At 51.0% G+C, this 24,477-nt stretch overlaps 1 protein-coding gene across 7 annotated transcripts in view; it reads left to right on the top strand.

The window, feature by feature from the left end:
• Zmiz1 (zinc finger MIZ-type containing 1) overlaps positions 1–24,477 on the top strand; it is a 206,167-nt gene that overhangs the window by 118,888 nt on the left and 62,802 nt on the right. The window lies entirely within an intron of this gene.

The following is a 24,477-nucleotide window of genomic DNA, read 5'->3' as shown; positions in this document are numbered from 1 at the left end:
ACTCACTCATTCACTCCTTCATTCAAAACCCACTTACAGCAAACAAAAATCAACCTGTCCATCTAACATTTCTAGAAACCTTTTCTGCAAAATAATTGTCTATTGAGACTTGGCCACAGCGTGCGGCTCCTGAGCTCACATATTTTTACAGAGGCCAGGGAAGGTGCTGACCTTCATTCTGTCTTAGGGGAACCACATCACAGTTACTGGAATTAGGAGCCAACTTGGTCAAAAGAGATGGACACTATCTCTGTTTTCTTTATTAAGATCCACTGTTGCACCTGCCACCAACCTCATACATGTGCGTAGGCAGCAGGTACATTCGGATTCGAAACAACACAGACAATTGACTGTTCAGTCCGCCCTTGCTGAATGTCTGATCTCTAGACCTCACTTTGATCTCATGTGAAGGCAGAAATGATACTGAGACTTGCCTTGCAGGGATCACGGTAAGTTCTAGAAACACGTAAAGCTCCTAGTGTAGTGTCAAGATGATTCTTTATTGACTCAGAATAAGTGGATAAACGCCTATAATGTGTGGGGGGGTGCATGCGTGTACACATACAGATGTGCACACATGTTGAAGTGCTGTAGGTTCAACCTGTGCTAAGTGCGCTGAAGGAAGAGTCTAGGAGAGACTGGAAGTACAGACTATGTTAGGTCAAGGGAAGCTTCCCTAAGTTAAGAGTGGAATAGGTGATGAAAGCAGGGACAAACACCTTCACAGGTGAAAGGGCCATTCTGTGCAAAGGTCCTGGAATGTCAGGGGGACAGGGCTTTGTGTCAGAATTAAAACAAGGATAATGGTTCTGAAACCTAGAGGCAAGCACGCAGGGCCAGAGGGAGGCTGGTGGAGTTGGTGGCAGCTGAGTCATGTAGGCCCTGTATCAGAGGTTGTGCTCTCTGTCCTGCGAGTCATGGGAACGTGGTTAAAATCTCAATCTGTGACAGCCATTTCTGCTAGCACAAGGAATAAATTGCATGGGGCAGAGGGTCATTGTGGACACAGGGGCCAGCAACATATCTGTGGGGAGACCACTATATAGTCATAGAGCGCTTGCCTGGTGAAAAACTACCATGATCAAAAGCACCTGGGAGAGTAAAGGGTTTATTTCCACTTACAGATAACCCTCTCCTATCAGGAACAGAAATCAGAGCTGGAACTCAAGGCAGGAACTGAAACAAAGGCCATGAAGTGATGCTGCTTATTGACTTGTTTCTCATGGCTTGCTCAGTGTGTTTATTTGCTTATACAATCCAGGACCACTGGCCTGGAGATGGCACCTCCTACAGTGAGCTGGGCCTTCCCACATAAATCATTAGTCAAGAAAACATCCCACAGGCCGGGCATTGGTACACACCTTTAATCCCAGCACTCGGGAGGCAGAGGCAGGCGGATCTCTGTGAGTTCAAGGCTAGCCTGGTCTCCGGAGCGAGTGCCAGGATAGGCTCCAAAGCTACACAGAGAAACCCTGTCTCGAAAAAACAAAAAAGAAAAGAAAGAAAGAAAACATCCCACAGGCTTGCCTACATGCCAGTATGATGGAGGCATTTTCTCAAGTGAGGTTCTCTCTTCCTAGATGAACCCAGCCGTGTGACATTAACAGAAAACACACCAGCACACCTGGCATGCATGAGACCCTGAGTTCCGTCTCCCTCTTGCAAATAAGTAAATGAATAAAATCAAGAAAGAATATGTTGGCAAAGAGGGAAAAGGCCAGTGGGAAAATAGGCTGCTCTGGATGCCAGAGCTATTCCTTAGTGTAGGGGGAGGGCTCAGGTCTTGTAAACCTGTCTCTTGGATCTCTTAAAATCTCTCTTGCTGGAAGTGCTGTGAACCTCAGCTCTGTGAGACACAGAATATTATCTACATTTATGGGTGAGGACACTGTTCAGAGAGGTCTTGTGACTTGTCTGCACTCACACAGCTCATAAATGATTTGGCAGGGACTAGGACTCCAGACCAGGAGGCCTTTGTTCTCATCTGGAATACAAGCAAGCACTCCTTCACTTGGCACAGGTCTCTCTAGCAGGATGCCATGTCATCAATTCTGAAGCAGGGATTTGTTCTCTCCTTCATCTGCATACCAGCGGTGCAAGGTCACAGTTCACAGCACTGCTTCCTATGTTGGGCCTAAGGCAAGGTGTCCTTTGGCGGCTGGTAAAGCAGCATGGTGTGCCTCAGCAGAAGTGGGCTCCCTTGTTGGGATTCCAGCCTGTCAGAACCAACAACCCAGACTCATTATTGCCTTTCCTCGGTGTGCCCCCAAGAAGGAAGGGCATCCCCTGCTTGGGATGGTAGAGGCCAGTTTTAGGAGGCCTCAACTACTGGTTTCTTTCAAGGGATGAAGGGCTTCCTGGGCATAGGCTGGATCTCTCAGCCACCTTGCCTGCCTCAGAGCTGTGGTCAGAGTTCCCAGAGGCAGCTATGCAGCCACATACTGCATAGCTGCCTCTGGGAACTGAGAGGGCTCCCTCAATGTGGGCTAAGAAAGAGACCTGGCTGGTACCAGATGCTGACCAGCTATCTTTCTCCATGTGTCTGTCTCCAGCGCATCTCCTGATCTCTTCCTTCTGCCCAAAAGGCACCATTCCCCCCTTAGCTCAGTGGATGAGTGGGCCCATTATGAATATAACCTTCCCTTCAGGTGCACATGGCTCTCCAAGCTTCTCAAGAGGCCTTGGTCCTGGCATTCTGTGCTGAGGGCCTATGGCACCCCAGCAGCACCTCCCTACCCCCCCCCCCCGCACATTGTCATCCCCATTTGCCTGGGCTCCACTCTGTCTAGCTTTCCTATGCAGTGTCCCCTCCCAAAGGGCCTCTGCTGTCTGTCCCTTCCTTATTGTTCTTGACCATAGCTAGCCTCCTTGACTTTCTGCCTTTCTGGGTTTCTTTGCATCTCAGACTTTATCTCCATACTTTTACATGTGGCTGGACATATGTGTGGCCGTGATTGCATACATGTCTTTATGTGAAGTTATATGTGGTATATGTGACTGTGTATCATGTGTACATTTTATGTGTGTGGTGCTGTGAGTGCATTCAAGGCCATCTCCCTGTGTATTCATGCCTGGTATTTCTGGATGTGTGGGTGTGTACATGGTATGCATCTTTCTCTGTGTGTGGCTGTATGTCATGCATGTGTACATTGTATGTGTGCAGGTCTGTGTGTTTGCATTGACATCTGCCTGTATGCTCATGCCTGGTATGTCTGGCTGTGTTAAATGTGTACACTGTTGAATGTGTATCTAATGAGTCCTTCTGTTTATGGTGTGTCTATGGAGGGGTCTTAGTGCATGTAGACCTATGAGTGTGCACAGCTATGTGTGGTCTCTGAGGGTGGTGCATGACTGTGTGACTGTGAATGGCTGAGCAATGTGTGTGGTGTGTGCACAACTGGCTGCATCTGTGGGCGCCTCTCCCACCCCTCTGCCGTCTGTCTCTCCTGTCAGGAGGCCAGGCTGGGGCCCGAGAAGGCCATGGAATGAGATCATGCTGTGAGGAGAGATGCTTTGTCAAGAGTGCTGGCAGAGAGTTAGGCTGTGTGCATGGTTGTGGCTGTAAGCAGGGTGGTGACTATGAGCAGGCTCAGGCCTGGGGGCAGCACTGTATGGCACAAGCAAGAGAGAGACAGAGACGGAATGCAGAGCATGAGCAGAGCCCAGACACTACAGCAAGCCGCCCAGGCAGCTGCCTCCACGTGGGGCCCTCTGATGCCCAGCCCCCAGCTCTTTGTTCTGCTGCAGCCTTTAGCCTCTGCGCACACAGGAGCAGAAGAAGCACGCGTGCGCACACGTTCTCAGCATCCTCATCTTGAGGCTCCTGAGGGGCCAGCTGCAGCCCCCACCCCCCTACCCTTTCCTAGCATAGAAGGTCACCTGCCCAGCCCCCAGCACCTGACACCTCCCATGCTCTCCTCCAAAGCTGTAGCAATGCCCACCAGCCCCCTCCGCTTCCACATGCCAGCCCAGAGTCACTTGGCAGGCTTTACTGAAATGTCAGCCTCTTCAGCACTGAGTGCTTCAGCCTTCTGGCTACATGGATGTGAGTACTAGGCAGTCGCCATGTCTGAGGTCCCCAAGAGTCCTCTGCTTGCTTCTGCTGGGGTTCATGCTTGAATAGGTCTATGTAGCCTCAGCTGACCCTCAGCAGCCAGCACATGTTGAAATAACAGACTAGAGAATGTCAGAGCCCAAAAGATAAGCAACCCAGGGACCAAAGGAAAGGAGGATGCAGTAGGGCTGGGGCAGGGGTGGGGGTGCCTGCTGCTTTTCTTTCCCTGTTTCTTTCTTCCTGACATAGCCAAGACTGTAGGTTCTTCCGGTTGTTATTGGAAGAATGAAGTGTAGGAGCCCAGCTAGTGTGGGAGGCATCAAGGATAGCCAGGGCCACTCTGACAGGCACCAGCAGACTTTTGGAGAAGGGACCATAGAGGCAGAAAATGATCACAGTGGGAAGAGATAACCTTTCCTAGGAACAGGCAGAGGGTGTTTGTCAATCAAAGAACATAGCCAGGCTGCCCAGGGCTGGGTGTGAAACAAAACTGCTGGATGGCTTTAGAAAATACCTGTTAGCTGCCTGCATTTGCTCTTGGTGGGGTAGCACCATCTTGCATCTTTCTTCTTTTGGATGGGAACCGTGGGTCTGCATTCCCAAGATGGATATGGTCTAATGAGTTCCCCCTGGGGACAAGTGCTGTGCCCAACCTCCTACCTACTCAACCCCAGGCTGGCACTGTGGACATGCCTATGTCTGACCCCTGTTCTAAGCACATCCTCATACTTTCCAGCTCAGCAGCTCAAGCCCCCAAACAGGAATGAAAACAATGTAGCTTGCTGACTTTAAGTTCCCAAATCTACGCCTGCTCTGTTTCCAAGGGATGTGACATCTGGTCATAGCAGAGACATTGAGACCTACCTTGTCTCTCTCTGCTTGTGATCTGTGGAAGGGGGGTCTTAGAAGACACTGGGTCCCACCCTAGAGTTCTCAATCCAGGGGTAGGGGCTGAAGCGGGGTCTTCTACAGTGGCTTGAATGGCAGCCCTGTAGTTATTTGTCATGAGACTGGGATGGAACACAGGCATCCAAAGCCAGTCAGATCATTTCAGCTTCTACCACCAGGAACTCCTTATGCCAGGAAAGTCAGGTCATAAACCAGTGTCCTCCTGGCTTAGAACATAAGCCGTCTTGCAACCACCTGACTGCATGGTGGCTCTGTGACACTCCTGTTCTCTCATAATGTCATGGCTTCTGTCTTTACCTTCACCCTCCCCCATAGCCTTTCTCCACCCTCTCTGCCTCTGCCCACCCCAACAGAGCATTCAGCTGCCTTCCCTTCAGCATGGAGGACAAATGGCCCCATTCAGGGACACCCGCCAGAGCTGTCTCTCTAAGACAAAGCTGTGTGCAGCTCTGCGTGAAAAACGGCTTGCGGCCGCCCAGTGAGCAAGCAGGATTGGTGGGTGCAAATTGCAGGGGATTTGTTAACGGCTGCCAGCTCCCCCAGAGATAGCAGGAAAGCAAGGCCTTGTCCTTGAAACACCAGCTGCCTGGCAGGCTGGGGCACCTTCTCAAGGCCAGGGGCAGACGTCCTCCTGGACACCACCCCCACCCCCACGTGGACTCTGCACAGAGCTGGGATGTGGGGGAGGACTTGGCTCCCTTCCTCCTGCAGGACCTTCTGCCTGTCCCAGGCCAGGTCCCCTTGGAAATGGCTCTGGATTTTATTGCCAGCCTCTGGGAACTGCCTAACCATCAGATATGTGTTGTGGCCAAAACCTATGTGTTCAGTGCCATGGGAGGGGTCACTGGGACATACCCATTTACAGAGGAGGAAACTGAGGCTCCGAGAGGGCCAGATAGACTCCAGCACCATGGTTCCCAGTGCTAGTGACAGAATTGACTTGCAAGAAGGACACATTTGGGCCCCAGAAAACTATCCCTCCTTCTGAATGGCCATGAGTGACCCAGGAAAACAGGTTGTCCTGGGGCAATGGCCCTGTTCCCCCCACTCCTAGCTCCCTGGGGGATGTGGCCTGGGATCTGGTGACCTTGTTGTACTCTTCAAGAAAGAGGGACAGTGGGAGGAAACTTGTGGACCCAGAATTCCCAGGCTAAGGAATTGGGGGGAGGGCAGGAGTATGGGTCCCCAGGGTATTACAAGCTCACACTGGAGAAGGGTCAGAGTCAAGTCAGAAAGCGGGCAGATGTGGGAAGAGCATCACACTCAGGGAAAGGACTGAGGTTCTCCGTGGTCACAGTGGCCACTAAAAACAAGGGTTGTGTGGGAATGCCTAGGACATCATCAGGTCAGCTTTTTAAGAACAACCAGCTTCACCGGAAGAGCACACCAATTGGTTGTCCAATGCTAAATGGTCAGCCCTGAAACACATGTGCCTGTAGCATTATATGGACTGAGCAGATTGTATTTGTTTATTTATAAATACACACACACACAACCTGTCAGGTACATAAGCTACCCATGAGTACACTAGGCCCACAAAATAAGCACCGTCCCAAAATATCGACTTACAAAATATACCTACTACAGGGAGGTGGATGTGTGACCCTTCCCTTTATTTCTCATGGTTCTCACGAGTTTCTTCTGAGCTCATTGGAGTTGTTAGGGGTGGTGAGAACAGAACCAACTCCTGGATGGCTCAGCTGTTTCCCTACACAGACAGCCTGCACTGGTGCCCCAAGAGCCCTAGGGGACAGGCCTCTTCTTGTCAGGAGGCCATTCTTTCTGCCTCTCTGCAGAATTAGCTCATTGCTCCCCGCCCTGCAACAGAGACTTGTGCAAGGCCAAGGCTGCCTGAGGCTCAGCCAGGTGTCTGCTTTCCAGACCCATGCAAACTGAGAGGCCAAAGGGGCTAGAGAAGAGACAGGCATCCACCCACGGTAGGAGGTGTCTGGCAGCTGTGATCCTACCAAGTGATGCAAAGCTCTCTCAGCTAGGAGTCCAAGCACTGGGGTCTCTGAGTAGGTGGGTAGAGATCAAGGATACATGTGGTAGGTGAGGCCAGGCTGCTAAAGGCTTCTTGCTGAACAGTGTATGTCTGACATGTGTTCCCCCAAATGCAGATCCTTAGAGTCCACTGTACTTGGCTTCTTCAGGAGGGTCCCAGAAAGCATGATGGAGAAATAGGAGCATGGGTGCAAGGGAGAGAGACCTCAGTGAAGTATGGCTGTTAGGCATGGTATCTGATGTGGGCTCCTGGTGCTCGGCCTGCCTGGAATTCTGCCAGGCAGGGTAACTCACCCCTCACCCTCACCAGCTGGGAACCACAGGGGAAAAAGGACTTACCCACTGTCCCCTGGCTACTATTAGTTGAGGGCTGTCTGGGATGAGGGATGGAGCGAGTCAGCCTTCATCATGCACATAGCTCTGCCTGGGGGCAAAACCACTCACTAGGTCATTGTGCACAGTATAGCAGGGAGCAAATAAGGCCTCCATGGTGCCTACCATGAGAACTTTCCATGCTGCAGTCCCCTGTACTCCTTCTTATCACCTGGACAGATTCCAGTCTAGTCAGTTACGATTGCATTACTGAGAGTTTTGCTATTCTTTTGACCTCTACATGGGGATTGAAAAAAAAAAAAAAGACTATATTTCAACTACCTAAAGAACTATTCTTCATACCTACAGTGGACTAGCCACCCTGCCACACTCAGAAACTGTCAAAATAGGGAAAGCCACTCCTGAGTCTTGGTTGAACAGTAGTTAACTCATGGAGACTTGGAACCATTTAAGCCATCCTGTGGGGTCATGTCCTTGGATGATGGTATTTTACTGGATACTGATTCCACCCAGCCTCGAATTCTCCTACTTTCTGAGGCATCTGCACCATGAAATGGTGCAAGAGGAGCAAAGAGGCAGTGGGTGTTGGGTGATTTTCAACACACAAAAAAATACCAAAGAGGAAAGGAATGATAGGACTCTGGTTCACTCTAAGCACAGGCTGCAGGTGCATATAAATGTGTGTGTGTGTGTGTGTGTGTGTGTGTGTGTGTGTGTGTGTGTGTGTGTGTGAGAGAGAGAGAGAGAGAGAGAGAGAGAGAGAGAGAGAGAGAGAGACTGAGCTCTTGCAGGTTGAAGTAAATGAATGCTTCTGTTCTGTGGGTGACAGGTGACAGGAATGCCATGCCCACAGCACTTCACTAGTCATCAGGTCCCACTCTATGAATCTTAAGGAAGAAACTGAGGTTCTGCAAGTAGCAGGGACAGAAGTGGGGCCAGAGCTCTAGCTAGGCCATCTCTGCTTCTCTATAGAATGCAAGGGACCTGAGTAGCTAGAAAGCCACTCTGGAGATGAAGCAAAAGCACTGTCACCATTTAGGTGACTTCTTTCTATGCCAGCATTCAGCTTCCCAACAGGACAGAGGTCCTGACAGAGAAACAGTTCCCTCTGATGCCCCAGGGTAGCCCAAGGAGGTATGGCTTAATAAAGCCAAACACAGTCATTAACACCAATAGGGAAAGAGCAGTTAAGAGGATCAAGTAAGCCAGGACCTTGACCTTAAGATGGGCTTAGCATTCTCACTGAGAGGAGGGATTCTTGAAGATTCTAGAACAGGAAGGTGAAGTAGATCCTGCTCTTGGCAGGGAGTGGGCAAGTTGGCATGGGAACTTTCTTAGCAAGTGTTGCAAGTTAGCGGCCTTGTAAATACCTTCTGGGAGAAACAGACAAGAATCAGCAGTTATTATCTATCTTGCCTGTTTAGATTTACAGCCAGGGCAGGTCAGGAAAGGGCATTGGGATTAGGAGAAAATCTACTTTATATCCCCCTTTAGCCATAACACAGCAAACCTTAGATCAGTGGGCAGTCGTCACTCATCCCTTGTCGTTATCCCAGTCTCTCACATCCATTGCCTGGTGTAGGTGAACAGGCTGAAGTTTAGAAAGGTCAACTGTTATGAGCCAGCATTGTGGTTCAAACAAGAATATCTGCCGGGTGTGGTGGTGCACTCCTGTAATCCCAGCACTTGGGAGAAGCAGGAGGATCAGGTGTTCAAGGCCAGTCTCAGCAACTAGACTTGAGGCCAGCCTGGGTTGCATGGGACCCTGTCTCAAACTGGAGAGATGACTGGTGGTAAAGCACTTGGTAAGAAAGCATTGAGAAACTTAGTTCTAATCTCCAGAACCGCATTTAGATGAGTGCCGTAACATCATCTGTAATCCCAGTGTTCCTACAGCAAGATGGGAGGCCAAGACAGGAGAATCCCTGGAATCAGATTCCAGTTCTCAAACTGGGTGAAAGGCAAAGACTGACACTCACAGTTGTCCTCTGACCTCCACATGCATGGCATGGCCTGTATGCACACACCCTCACATATGCACAGAAAAATACAATAAATGTCAAAAACAAAGAATGCGGGCCAGCTGGAGGATAACAAGTTCAAGACCAGCCTGGGCTACCAAAATAAATGAATGATAAAAAAATAATTCTCGAACTTTCCAGATGGCCTGAATTTCTTGCATATAGCAGTATTAAATATATGGCAGGGATTTGTCTCTGCTGTAGGTTAAACTCCTTCCCATCTTTGGGGTCATTCGATACACATGGTGAGGGGCAGAGAGCCTGGGCTGGCCCTAACTGACATCAAGAACTCTTTCTAGCAACCATTGATAGTTCGTAGAGAAGAGTAGTGGTTAACCATGCAGTCTCAGAAGTGGCCTGCCTGGCTCTGAATGCCACCCAGACCTCTACTTACCAGCTGTTTAACCTTGGGAAAGTCACCGACCTTTTTTGTGTATCTGTGAGGAGGGACTCTCAACAGTGCCAGCATCACAGGATTGAGCTTAGAACAGAGCCTGGTGTCTGGTGATGGCTGTATGTTGGCAAATTTACCCAACACACTGGCATCCAGTCTGCTGGGCTGCCTAGCATCCCTAGGGGGAGCACAAAAGCTGGGGTCTAAAGAGCAAGGGACCTGTTTGCATCAGTTGCAAGCAAGGAACATGCTAGTTACACCCTGGGCAGGCAGGGGAAGGGCTAGGTACCAGGCACAGGGGTGGGGACTCCTGTGACCAGAAGCCCTGAGCCGTGGTTTCCATGGAGCTCAGTGTGTATCTCCTCCCATCATGAAGGGAGGCCGAACCCAGCTTGGGAGGTAGGAAGTTGCTGAGTAGAGAGCTGCCTGAGGAAGGCAGGACAGGGCCAGCAGTGCCCAGTCTGTGCCCTAGGCAAGAGCTCTGTCTCAACAGGTGTTCCCAGCAACATTCTCAGAACTCAAGATTGGAAAGAGGGCCACTAACATTTATTGAGCTACTGCTCAAACCAGTGCTATGCTGGGTGTCTTATCAACCTTGGGGCTGGTCACCACAACCACCCAACCTGTTGCAGGGACTTGGGAAGCTGAACCACTGATAACAAAGCAAGGGATGGTGGAGGGACTGGGGGTGGGGCTCAGCACAAGGAAGAAGCCGTGAGGAAGAGGGTGTGGCCTTGGCCTACTGACTCTAGGCACAGTGCTCCCTCTCTTGTTCCCTGGTCTCTCTTCACCCTCCCTCCCTGGAGTCAGTCACTGTCAGGGAGGAAGCACACCTCTGCCTTCTTGTCCAAGTCAGCATGCATAGAGTGGTGTTCAGAGACCAGAGACTGGAAACTGGAGGCTGACTTGGGGACCCTAGCCTTTCTTTTGCCACTTTCCAGTGACCTTCATTGGGTCTCAATGACTTCTGAACCAGAGCCACTCCTAGGGTAGTTGCAGCTCAGAATGAGAAACCAAAGTAGGGATAACCTAGGGTAGGGGTCTAGCTCAGGCTTCAGGGTTAACCTAGCCCTGAAATCTGACCCTGACCTCATTCTGCAGCCCCATACCCTAGAGACAAAGAATGCCACAGAAGGTAGCATCTCCCGAAACACTGGACACCAGAGTGCTAACCATTTATAAAGTCTTTGTGGTCCAGGTTGGAAACCTACTGGTATAGCCTTATGAAAATCACCTCAATTCTCTCGGCTTGGGGTCCAGTGCATCCAGAATCCAGGTCTCTCAGCTAAAGCAGCAGCAATTCTGTTTCCTTGGCAACCCTGCTATCTCTCAAGGGACCATCTGGATCCTGTCACCCTGGCAAGGTGCTGCCCAGGCAACCAGGTGTTTGTGTTTTGCAGTAGAAGCTCCACATAGTGATAATTCCCTCTCTGGGGACAGGGTGGTGGCCAGGCAGGTGGCTGGAAGGAAGCAGGCCCACCTTGGCTATGTCAGTCGCCTTTGCTATGAGAACAGGAGAGCTCTGGCCAATGGCTTGTCAGTAACAGATGCCTCATTACCTTCCTAGGAACATGGAGGCTTGTTGAGGCTGGCCAGCTGGGGAACACTGCCCAGGGGCTGGACCTCTTGCAGGGAATTCCAGAGGACCCAGTCTCACCTGTTTGGAATGAAGAGACACTATTGTCTCTGGCAAGAAACAGGAATTACTAGGAACCTGCCTTTCGAACTGCCGTGTAATTATAGTCAGCAGAAACTCACTGCTGAAAATAAGTTGAATTCACCCCTGCAATGTGAGCACCTGTATGCCCTGAGATTGTCTGCACCTTCAAAAAGCTCACACTCTGAGACCAGGCAGGGACATGCTTAGGAGGAATACAATGTCAGAGGAGCCACATGGACCAGGTGGGCTAGATCAGAAGACAAGTAGAAGCTCCTGCTGGCCATTCAGCAAGAAGCTAACCTAGACTACATGAGAGCCAAGGGGGACAAGGCAGTTGTGGGGGTGGGGAAACTAGGCACAGCCCTCTGGCATTCCACCATAGCAGCTCATGATGGAATGCTTTCCTTTTAGGGATGAGGAGACTGAGGCCCAAGGGGGAAAGTCCAGTGCTCAGGGTCACATGGCTGGAGAGGGACTCGGTCCAGGCAGAACTAGACAACTGCACCCTGAGAGTGTACTGCTCCGATGTTGGGGTTGCCAGGAGAGATTACATTTCCTGAGGGCTTGAGGCTTCTGAGCAATCCCCATCTCTCCCTTCCCTCCCTTCCTCCCTCCCTCCTCTCCAGGCCCCTTCCTCTTTTATTCTCTATTTCCTTTTTTCCCTCTGTCCCTCCCCCACTCCCTCACTCTGCTCTCCTGATCTTCTTTGTCTTTCCCTGTCCTCTAGGGATCTCATCTCTCTGCATCCCTGGCCCTGCTGGCACAGCTATGCTCCACCTTTGAGTCACCATCACATCTTGTTCCTCTGTCTAAGGCACAACCCTAGGATACCCACTGCCATTTAACTCTGCCCATTCCTGAATGCCCTCAACCACAGAAGTAACATAGCTCACATATAGTCTTGTTCTCTCAAGTTCCTTTGTGGTCCTGATCTCGGATGTGCCCCAGATGTTTGCAGTGACTCCTTCCCAGAGTCCAGGATACATATCTGTGCAGACAGGTTTGGGAGACTAGTGCGGCTCTAGTTGTGGGGAAGCCAGATGAGCAGCTGTGAAATTCAGTGAGGATGCCCAGGCACTTGTTATGTGTCCTTCTTTGAATAGGGGCAACTTGGTGACCCCCAGAAAAAGATTCAAGTGCCCTACTTCTGAGGCTGGACCTTGTATCTGGCTTTCCTAATCCAAATGGAGAAAAAGAAGAGCAGAGAGGCTACCCCTTTTAATGTGGAAACAGGATGCTGAGCCCCAGGACACTGAAACCCAGACTGGACCACAGTTAATTTGAAGCTTATGGTCCCAGGCTCTGCCCTTGGGAGGGAAGAGCCCTGTTAGCTCTGTGAGACTCCTCCTATCTCCTACCTGAGCAAAGATGGCATCTTAGCTGAAGGTCCCAGAAGTGGGCTGGGGATCAGAACAGCAGCCCCTGCAAGGGCGTCCTGGTGCAGTGAGCAACAGAGTGCCAGGCACATGGCCCGCCTAGAACTGCCAGGACTTCAGATTCTACAAGGAAGTGGATATTTCTCTTGCTGTCAGCCATCTGTTATCTAACTGTGCCCTGACCAGTCTAGTGTGATTGAAGATTGGCTCTCAGTGACCAGTGTGCAGGCATTGAGTAACAAGGATGGGACCAGAAGTGCCCATCTGGGGAAACCCTCATAGCAATGGCTGCTGCCCTAGGCTTGCCATCTGCTTGCCTGCTTCTGAGCTGTGGCTTTATTTACTGGTGCTGAAGTTCAAACCTGGGGCCCCAGACATGCTAAGCACTCTCTCTACCTTGGCACACAGCCCCAGCCCTTGCTGCTATGTGGCTTTGGAAGACTAGCATTACTGTTCTACACCTCCTCTGGTGGATCAAGAAATGGAGCCATGATCCCTCCCTCCCGGGGTGGTTTTTTGTGGAAGATAGACCGGATGTTGTAGGAGTAAGATGTGTTTTGTTTGCCACTGAGACAAAGCAGGTACAGGATGCTGTCCTCCACCCACCAAAAAGAATCCCTTTCAAGAGAGGAGGTCCTGGGTGATAAGTAGGTCAGGCATGAGAGCGGTGCTGGAGATGACATAATGAGCATGAGTGTTGGCTCTGGGCTTCCTGCTTCTGTTACTGTCTGACATGAGTGTCGGAGTGCAGACGGTTTGTGAGATCACTGGCCCAACTCCTCTATCTGCTCTGAGAAGAGACCAGCACAGAGTGGAACATGGTCTTCCCAGCATTTCTGACCCTCATAGGGCCAGACTGACACCATACAATGCCTGCCACTGTGACTTTTCCTGCCACAAACCCAAGTGCTTTGAGAAGCTGTTTGTTTTTAAAGTTTTTTTGAGACAAGATCTCATATAACCTAGGCTAGTCTTGAACCCCTCCTGGTCCTCCTGATACTAGCTTCTAGGTGCTGGAATTACAGGCCAACACCACCATGCCTATCTTAGGTGGAACATTCCACATCCAACCCCATGAGACAAGTCACAATCAAAGCAGTGCAGGGCTGGAGACGTGGCTCGATTGGTAGATAGAGTGCTGACCTGACATGCACAAAGCCCTGGGTTTGAACCCCTGCATAAAATGAATCTCGGTGACACACACCTACCATACTAGCATTCCAACAATAGAGGTGGGAAAATAAGGAATTCAAAGTCATCCTCTATATCCTAAGGTTAGCCTGGTGTATCTATCTTTAAATTTTTAACAATAAGTTAAAATTTTCCTTCAGACTATTTGCATAAAGTGCCTGTGACTTGGAGATTAATTTGTGTTAGACTTGGGTCCCCTTCCCAGGATATGTGTATGCACATATTTAACTACCTCCTAAACCCATTAATCTGAGATAATTCTGGTGCCAGGCACTTCAGATAGGGGCTGCTCTGCCTATGCACTGACTAATTAAGGAGTGGAATTTTATTGAATCTGCATCATGCTATAGATTCTAGACAAGCATGACACAATCATCTTCTCCTTTGCTCCTTACAAAAATCTCAGTCTGGAACTCAAGGAGCTGAGTGGCTTGCTAGAGACCCCCCCCCCCGCACACACACACACACACACACACACACACACACACACACACACACACACACACACTAGCATATGGGAGGACTAGAATTCAGACCCAGGATGGAGGATGCCTGGAAGTCTGGGGATAGCCAGAGAAATTAAAGTATATTGGAGTGCTGCCTCCTGACCTAGGCCAGTGGACCACTGACTCAGTTTCACCAGACCTGAACTTCTTCCATACACCAATTGCTTTTGGATGCTTTGCTAGCCTTGACCATAGCAGCAGGGAGGGCATTGAGGCCAAGTCTAGACCCAGACCCACACAGTTCTGGCTTTCTTTGCAAATATGGGACCCTGAGCCTATCTTCCTCACCTCAAGCTGAGAGTTCATACCTGAAGCCCCTAGCTCTCATCCTCAGAGCAGGGCCTCTTCCAACCTTACTGGCCTGTGTGCCTGACCCTGTGCTTGACACAGTGAGCATAGTGTGTTTGAGGTGAGCACCATCTTCACCCTACAACAAGCTCTCTAGTGATGTCTCTACAAAGGACAGTGAAAGCGCCTCTTAGCTGAGAAAGTAACCCTTGCTGGCAGCTCCAAAGAGCAAAGCTGCCCTGAGAGGAGGGTGAGAAAAGGCATGTGAGGAGGCCCTGGGTACAAAGGATGTGGGTCCCATAAAGGATGTGCTTCACTTAAAGCCTCGATTTTCTTTTGTATGACAGGAGCAGTGCCACCTAACTCCAGGGCTCCCAGCATCTGAAGAGTTAAGGGTTCTGAGGGTGGGTAGCCTGAAGGATTTGGTGCTCTCTCTTGGCTCCTGACTTCTAGCCACCCCTGACACTCAGGGCTCTGTCAGTAATGGTTGTGCCTTAGTTCAATGAGTTAATTAGGCCAAATTCAATTACATACTGTGCTTCCAGGTCTGTCTGGGACCCAAGGTGGGTGTGGGCTCTCTGTGCTCCAGAGCTTTCAGCAGCAATTGCTTGAATCCCAGGGCTGCCACACTGAATAAACTGAAGCCCAGGCAGTGTGCAAAGTGCTATAACGAAACACTTCGACCTGGGTGATCTATAGACAACAGAGAAATCTACAGCTCACAGCACAGAGGCTGGGAAGTTCAAGATCTAAACACCAGCAGATAAGGGTCTGGTGAAGGCCCTTGGTATGTGTTGGCACTTCTTCCTGCATCCTTTCCCAGCAGGAGGAGTGACAGAGCTCCCTCAAGCCTCTTCATCAGGGAAATCATCTTCCTGAGGTTGCAACCCTCATGACTTCCTCACCTCCCAGAGGCCCCACCTCTTCATAGTCTCATTAGATAGCAGATTTCAGCACACAAATTCTAGAGGGACACAGCACTCAGACCATACTGTCCCCATACCACAGTGGCCCAGAAATGAAGCTTCTTTGACAGTCAGGGTTACCGACAGAGACTCATGGCTACTCTGTTCCTGGAACAGATGTTCCAGAGCTTGGTGGACGGGACTGAGGCTCCCCTGCCCTGCCATCCCTGCACCGCCAGTTCTTCTCAACTCTGTGTTGGCACCCAGCTTCTGCCCAGTGTTTTGACTGGTATGTAGAGAGTAACATCAATAATGTAGGCAAACCAGGGTCCATGCACACAAACACTATAGCAAGCATCCGACCAGAGCCATCCGAGCCAGGATTGCATCCTTTGAGGCCATGAATGCCAGTCTAAGAAGCTAGACCTTGGACTTGTATTAAGCCAGGGCACTGTTTAGGCAAGATGAGTGATGTGGTCATCTTTGCCTTTTAGGAGGCTTGGCAGGTAAGAGGGAGCTGGGGCCAGAGGCAGAAAAGGCAGTTTAGAGACTGGAGCAGGCATCTACTGGGGTGGAAGCAGACATAACAGAAAGGATAGAGGGTGAATCCCCAGCATGTCCACTGGCCACACCTCACCCTGGGTCACCAATATCCAAGGCTTCTGAAACTCAGGTAGTGATAAGAGGTTCTTTCATACTTGATACCCAAGGGACTGGTTGTGAATACTGTATATAACAGAATATTGTATATAATGGGGGAGGGTCTTTACTTTGGATTTTTAACTAATTCTAAAATGAAAGTTGATTGTTTTTAAGCCTAAAATAATACATATAATTTATAGAACAATCATGGAATATAGACAGTAAAAGATAAAACTGAAATACTACCACTAAGCTAATAAGTTGATGGTTCTCCACTAGCCATTTGATAAACATTTGTCAAGCACCTGTTGTGGCCCAGGCACAAAAATCATCAGGGATATGACAGTGAAGAAAACAGATACAGCCCCTGCCTTTATGGAGTACCTAGTCTAACAGAATTAGATCCTTATAAATAAGCTCCAAGAGCTGGAGAGGCAAAGAAGCATGGCATGTCTGTCACATGTCTATTACTGTAGAGGCGGCTTCTTGTTGACAGAATGATGTGAATTCTGGGTCTCTCACCTGGCCCAGTGCCATCTTCCTGGCAGATGAGCAAGGTCACCCCAATGGGGTTGCTGCTTCTTAGAGCTTATCCAGCCATACTTAGGGAAGTCGGTGCCCTTCGTCACAAAGAGAGCTACAAAATCCATGCTAGCTGTCTTCCCCGGTAGTGAAAGGAAACCAGGGCCTACAGAAGCTGGTGACCTGCCTTTGGTTCCCCAGCAGGCTCACAGAGCTTTCTCCCTGGAAGGCATGTGCCGCTGACTGAGCTCAGCTCCAAGGATCCTGATTTCAACACTGCACCTCCCACTCCTTGCCCTGCCCTGGCGGCCACCTTCAGATTTTCCCCAGACAGACATTCCTGCGTGGCCTGTCTGCTCACGTCCAGAGCCCCTGCAGGTGGGGGGACATCTGGGACCACACTGGGGAGAAGACACTGCTGGATCACCTGAGTCACTGTGGGCAAGAAGCAGGCAGCCAGGACAGAGGGAGAAGAGGGAGAGATGGCACCAGGTGATAGGTTCCTGGCAAACCTCATGGGCTTGCAGAGTTCTGAAACTTCTGCCCAGAACACTGAGGTGTCAGGGCATGCTCCCCCACTTCACTCACCTCTGCTCTCCCCTTCTCTATCACCCCAAGAAGCAAGGCCTTCAGAAACTACTACCAAGACAGGAGCTCCTGTGTTGTTCCCTCCCAACCCCCCTCAACTTACACATCTGAGTGACAAGTCAGTCACCACCATGCCCGGGAAGTCCCCACCCTTTTCATGAGGTATTGGCAAAAACACAGGGCTAGGGCTGAAGAACTTCCCCTGGCTGCTGATTTGCTGTGTGATGGAAAGCAGCCCCTGCACCTCTCTGAACCTCACAGACAGACAGACAGACAGATAGACAGACAGACAGACAGGCAGGCTGCTCTGACAGGAAAGAAAATAGCTTTTTCAGCTCCAAGGAACTTATGAGCGTACAGGCTTGGAGCCATCTGGAAACCTCCATCAGAGCTGTGTCCTGGGAGAAGCAATAAAACCCCCAGGACTACCAAGGCATGACCATCTGAACTGCCTCTGTACCCCCTCCCTTCCAAGGCAACACTAGAAATCAATGGGAAAAGATTCATTAGAGGCCTGGCTCATGTGGCATGCACCCACCACTTCCCGGCCCCTTTGTTAACCAGCCTAAGCTTCCTGTCCAAACAGATTTCCTCCCTGGGAAATAGCTGTGTTCTGCCAGACAGTAGGCTGGTCCCTGGAAGGCAGGCACAGGTAGCCAGGACATGCAGATCTCTGGAGCCTATGATTAGTCACTGTACATTCATTCATTTCTTCACTCCCTCATTAATTTAGACAGCTGTTCTTGGTCTTCTATATACAAAGAATATTTTTTAGGCATCGGTAGGGCATATTTTAAATACTGTCATACAGTTCCTACCAGCAGCAGTCCCAGTTGACAAAGCTTGTCTTTTTAGCCAGAGAGATGCATTAAACAATAAAAACTTGAAACACTGGAGTCGCAAAGCTAAGATAGGAAAAGGATCTCAGGATGAGGCATGAAGGGCTGTGGTTTGGTACAGCATGGCTACGAAAGGTCCTCCTGTGAATGGAGAACCTGCAAGAGGTGGCAAAGTCCTGATGATAAACCCTGGTGTCTGAAGCAGGAAAGGTGTCTGGAGGCTACAGGAGGGTCAACAGAGGCAATAGGAAATGAGTCCAGAACGATGACTGACTACTGGGGCTGAGACCCACATCATGAGCGATAACTGGGACTGACTTAGCTGTAGCCTCTAGAATCATCATGGGCTGTGACTTAGATTTCAAAAGGCTTATCTTGTGTTCATTTTCTGGGCTGCCATTAATAAAGGCCCCAAAGCAGGTACCATAATGGTGTACATTAACTGTCTCACATTTCTGGTGACCAGAAGACCCAGGACCAAAATGTGGGCCTTGATAAGCTCCCATGAAGGTGCAGCCCAGGGAGGGGCAGCCCTGGGCTCCCTCCAGGCTGCCAGGAGCTCTTAGCTGGCACTTTGGAGCTGCTGCAGTCTCCTAACCCTGCCTACTCCTCCCTGAAGAGGGACACATGTCTGCCTGTTGTATCTAAATGTCCCCTTCTCTCAAGGACACCAGTCATGCTGGACTAGGGCCCACACTCATGACCTCATCTTAACTTGATCTCCTGCAAAGACTCTGTTTCTTGCATTTTTGGTTTCAAGCCTAGCCTCTGATGGCTGAGCTATCCTTCCAGCCCAAGACTCTGTTTCTAAATAGGGTTTCCTTCACAGGTCATGGGGCTCATACTTCAACATGTGAGGAGGCATGCAATCCACCACCACACCATGACTTCTCAGTCTATCTCATTTGTCTTCTTTGGTCTTCACTAGGACCTGCCGTTGGGTTTTTTCACTCATTTGAAGTGAACTCTGAAAGCCCAGATGTCTTGTCCAATGCTTGGTTCTTAAACCTCTGCCTCCTGAGTCCCTCTGTGAGTCAGGAAACACAGCAACTCTCTTCCTGCTTCCACTCCAGCCCCCAGGGCAGCTCCCACCCTTGGCTCTCCATCAGCGTCAATGCTGTTGAGGGGGCCTCACAAGCATAGAGCCTGGGTCTAGTCCCCTGGTCTAGTCCCCTTGCCAGCTGAGCAGGTAGGGAACAGGCAGTTCCCCATGACTACAAGGGCCATTCTGAGCCAGCTCATGAGTCCTCACCTCACTCCCCTGCCACTGCTGGCCATGCAGGAAGCTTTCCTGGATTTCCAATAACCTGAAATTGTAGGGTTTCTCGGACGTGCTGAGTGGAGGTGAGGGGCAGGGGCTGGTGTTGTTTTCAAAATGAAATGATTATAGGATTTGGGCAGAAGCCAAATACAGGCTTCTGAGAAAGCTGCTTGGGTCTGGGATGAGGAGCCATGCTGGGGGTGATTCCAGGAAGGGGCAGGGGACACTATGATGGGAGGAGGGGGTAATGAGGTCTCCTTCCCATCTCATCTCAGGTGGAGCCACCCTTACCAACAGCAAGTAGGAGAAATGTACAGGTGCTGGATTTTAAAAAGAAACCAAGTACTGAGTTGTTCCTTTGTGTATAATGTCATGTGCTAGGAGCAATACAAGAGTTCTGCTCACTACTCTGGCTGTGTGGCACAGGTCTAGGTATCCCATGCTATACAGTGTAACGTGTAACATGTAGAGGATGTGTCAAGGTTAGATGCTTTCCAAACTTTGCCTGGCCTCTCTATCCCTATTTTGCCTTCTGTGTGACAAATAACCTCTGACCAAAGAGGACAGTAAGGATGTTGTATGTTAATGCTTGCAAAGTGGTAGAACCTACACAATAGCCAGCAAGCATTCTATAGCCAGGTGTTAGTAGGGATAAAGAGGGAACCCAGCCTGGTGGCCCTGCACTGTGTCCCTGGTGTAGGTGAACTTCCAGGCTCCTGAAGCAACATCTGCACTGGCCACAAACCAAACCTTACCTGTGCCTTCCATTAAGATTGGACATCTTGAAGATTAAGACATCTTCAAGATTAAGAATGACTTGCCAGGATTAAGGTGGGAGAATGGCAGAGGGAACAGTGTCATGCAAGGATGTCTTAGCCATGCAAAAGGAGACAGAAACCCCAGAAGTGGTGGTTCCTAGAGGCAAAGCCCAGAAGGTGACTCACACTCAATGCTGTCGTTTGATCCTTAGGCAACTTAGCTGTCTGTGTGTCTGGTGCCCTGTGACCCATTCTCGGAAAGGGTGCTTCTGAGCAACACTCCTTTCTGACCCCCCCCCCCAATCTCCTCTACCTTTCTCAAGGACCAGGTACACACCCACCTGGGGCTTGCCTATTCACCCAACCTTCCCACTGAGTGTCTGAGCCCACAAAAGTGACATCTCCCTGTCATCAGGATCTTTTTTCAGTCCCACTGTATCAGCAAACTGTCTGAGTTAGAGGTCTGCTCCCTCTCTGGGGCTCAGAACCCAATGCTCAGAATCTGAGCCACATCATGGCAGCTTAGTTCTGCCTCTCCTGGTCTTATGAGCTTGGCTTGTACGTGCCAGGCCTTTATACCTGTCTGCCTGCCTTCCTAGCTTCCTAGTGGCCTTTGGGTCCCTAGGACTCCCACTACCCCCCCCCAAATAAAAAGGGAGGTGACCCAACTTGGAACCACTTTTAACCCCTGAGTGACCTGCATTCCAGGTAGGTGTCTTGGTTCCTTTTCTTACTGGAACTGATTCCAGGAGGCCCATCCCTCATCGATGAGCTGGAGGAGGTCCTTCCTTTGACCCAAGCTTGGGATGGTGGTATCCCTTCCCACCCCTCCTCTTTAGTGGGTCCAGCAGAGGTGGGCTCCCGCCTGACAGGCACGCCAGAGGATAAAGCATCCCCTTCTCAGGAGCCAGCCAGTCATGCCCCAGCACTGTATTTATTGGCGGCTCCTCTTCACTAAGGCCCACGACAGGAGTTCAGACACCCGCAAGAAAAGCCACCCGCTATTGATCCAGCGGCAGGCCTCGGGAGCCTGGCGGGCATTCATCAAGAAGCCACAGCATGGGGCTACAGCTCGCCTTTCTTTCTTCTTTCTTTCTTCTTCCTCCCAAGTCACCCCCCCCCCGGGCCGGGGGAGGGGGGAACGACTTGCGGAGGTCACTCTGAGAGCTGAGGAGCTCCAGTGAGTGGAATCGCAGGATGCCTTTGTCTGCGGCCTCTTTGCTGTAGATCCTTATCAAGGCAAGCGCGGGGCGGGGGGGGGGGGGGGGCCGGCTGTGGGCCCCAGGCTTTTGAGCAAATCTTTGGAAGTTAGAGATGTGGAGCTGGCTGGAAGTTGGAGCAAGTCGAGGAAAGCCCTTCTAAAGAAGATAGTGTGTGGAGTGCCAGCATTTCTGTAGACTCCAAGGGGCAATCCTAAAAAGAGCTTGCTAACTAAGAGGGACGAGAGGGACTTGATTCCCGAGCAGAGAGCCTAGAAATTAGCAAGTGAAAAGGGCCAGTTTGGACTGATGAATGGGTGCTTGAAAACAATTTGTTTTCTTAATTATGTAAATATGCTAGTGAAGAGTATTTGCTTTTTGGGTTACCTTGGAAAACCCTGAGACTTGCCTTTTAATCGTTTTCTCTGGGCCCCACTCTGGTGCTTTTGAAGTGGGTCCCTAGGAGAACTAGAAGATAGAACCTGGAGGCAAAACAATGGGGAGCTGTGTCATTAGTTTCTAGAGGATTGTCACCACCACATCCCTGTCCCTTAAGGTGTAAATTTTGCTCGGTTCCAGCCTTAATTCTCTCTCAACCTGTAGGAATGATCTTTCTTTAAAATACATATATTATATATATATATACAAATATATATATATATATGGGTGGTTTTGCCTGCTTGTGTGTCTGTTCCACTTGTGTTCCTGGTGCCTTCAGAGGCCAGGAGAGGGCTCCAGTGCCCCTAAAACTGGAGTTACAGATGATTGTGAGCTGCCATGTGGGTGCTGGGAACAGAATTCAGGTCCTCTGCAAGAGCAATAAATGCTTTTAACCTCTGAACCATCATCTCTCCTGCCCTGGAGTTATCTTTCTGAAGTTAGTGCATTCTGCTGCCATATGTGTACACCCTTGGAAGCTGGAAAGGCCCTATGAATCTGATGAGAATTGTAAACCGGCATTGTACAAAACTTTAGGAGGTTGGGGTGGGTGCCTGGTTAGTTAGGGGCTTTAGTGTTTGGAATCTGGTTAATTAAGACTAAGTCAGCCTAGCACCAGAAACAAAGTGGGTATTAGGGATGTGTGTCTCCCTGCTTGCTTCTGCAATGTGCGCCAAAGTGTCCTGCCCTACCTGCTGGCTATGCTGAGCAGTAGGAAAGATGGGAGTCTTCACCCAGCCTCTTTGAGCACCAAATCTCTGTGGGGGCTGTGGAGGGGTGGGGTCTCAGTAAATATCCCAGGGAGTAAATGAACGTCCCCAAAGAAGCCATTATAATACAGGAGGAGAGTGAACCCCCCTGAAATGTGTGCACAGCAGAGAGAAGTTCATCAGCACCCCACTGCCCCGAGGTTGGCCCTCCAGGAAGGAGATGCCAATTAATCTCGCTTGCAGAAGCTGGTTCTTGTGCAAAAAGAAAGCCAGTTATAAAGTAGGAATTAATCCATTTAACCAACTCCTGGGAGGGAAAGCCCATGACAACTGCACTTCCAAATGCCATCCCGAAAGTGATATTTCAAGTGGCAGTGGGTGGGATTAGAGCCTGCTAACGACTTGTGTCAAACAAGGAGCAAGAGCCTAATATCTAGATAAGTGATTTGTCTTGCCACTTCCGTGGCGTGCATCAAGTCAAGCAGAAATGCTTTAGGGGCAAGTCGAGAGCTCATACTGAAGGGGCTTGAGCCATAAGAACGACCCTCAAAGGCAAAGGGCGTCATTTCCCCATGCTGGCGAGATCGGTGCTCAAATGTAGAGAATTTAAAGCCGCTTTTGGCTGTCTTTCTTAGGGGTGAGTGACCGGCCTTTCCTACTTTCCTAATTGGGGTAGTTAGGAGCTCATTCAAACAACTTTCACTGGCGAGTGGGCGGGTCGGGGGGGGGATCTATAAAACAGTTTCTCCCCAGTGAGTGATCTAGGTGGGTAGAGCCCTCGAAGGAGGGAGGGAAGCTGACCTGTTTAGGCGGGGCAGCGAATGGGTTTTCAGGGGTGCCTGAGGGGCAGAGGAATGGGAGGGGCAAGCTCCTGCCGAAAGCCTGGAGCACTTGCTACTGACTGGCTGGAAGGAAGAGGCAGAGGCCACCACAGGATGCAGTGTCAGGAAGGCGGCTGCTACGGGAGCGGGGGCGGGGCTGTGCACAGCAGCCGCCCCCGGCTTCCCTCCCGCCACCAGCTGCCCAGTGCAGGAACTCCCCGAAGTCGGGGAGCCGGAGCTTACGTGCGCCAGTTTACCCTTTCCTGGGCCCCATGTTCGGGGAATCCCAGGGGCGACAGGGACCCCTGTACGAGGAGAGTAAAATGTCAAGCTGCAGACCTTCTCCGCCCCCACTAAGCCGTTTCAGAAAACCTTTAAACCCAGGTTGAAACTGGATGTCCCCAGACTGCCCCGCCCTTTCCCCCCCGGCAGAGGCCACCCGGGCCCCGTAGCGGACCCTCATTAGCATGACCACTTGGGAAGATTCGCTGGCGGGGGCTCTAGGCACCCGAAGTCATCCTCCCGGAGGCTCTCTTGGGCGACAGCGCGCCGGGAGCCCCACTCGCACAAGTGTTGCTTGCAATTAATTGAGAAGGCGGGGGAGGGAGAGGGGCCTGGTCGCCGCCCCCGCCCGGAGGCTGGAGCGCCACTCGTCGGGTCGTGCGTTCGCTCAGGCGGCGGCGTGCACCAGCACCACCCCTGCGTGCAAGTTTGAAATGTGAGCTGCCTCGGATCCCCAGTCACTAGCGCTCCCTCGCAGTGAAGTGGCTGGGCCGGCGGGCTGCGCACGCGAGTGAGTGCGGGCTGCGGGCTGCGGGGCGGGGGTGCGGGCGCGAGGCTCGGGGGCGGGAGGGCTCCCCCGAGACGCCAAGGCAGGGCTGCTCGCCTTTCATCGTCTCTCCCGCGCTCCTCCTCCTCCCCTCCCCCCCCCGCCGCGGCGCGCCCGGCTTCCCCCGCCCCCGCCCCACGCGGCGGCACGCAGGCTGGGTGGTCACGCCTGCGGGGTCTGGGAGCGCGGCGGGCCGTGGGAAGTTTCTCTTGCGCGCCCGTGCGCCCCC

The sequence above is a fragment of the Cricetulus griseus genome, assembly GCF_003668045.3.
Source record: "Cricetulus griseus strain 17A/GY chromosome 1 unlocalized genomic scaffold, alternate assembly CriGri-PICRH-1.0 chr1_1, whole genome shotgun sequence".
NCBI classification, from domain to species: domain Eukaryota; kingdom Metazoa; phylum Chordata; class Mammalia; order Rodentia; family Cricetidae; genus Cricetulus; species Cricetulus griseus.
The sequence above is the reverse complement of the archived record's forward strand: the minus strand, read 5'-3'. Positions and strand labels throughout refer to the sequence as shown.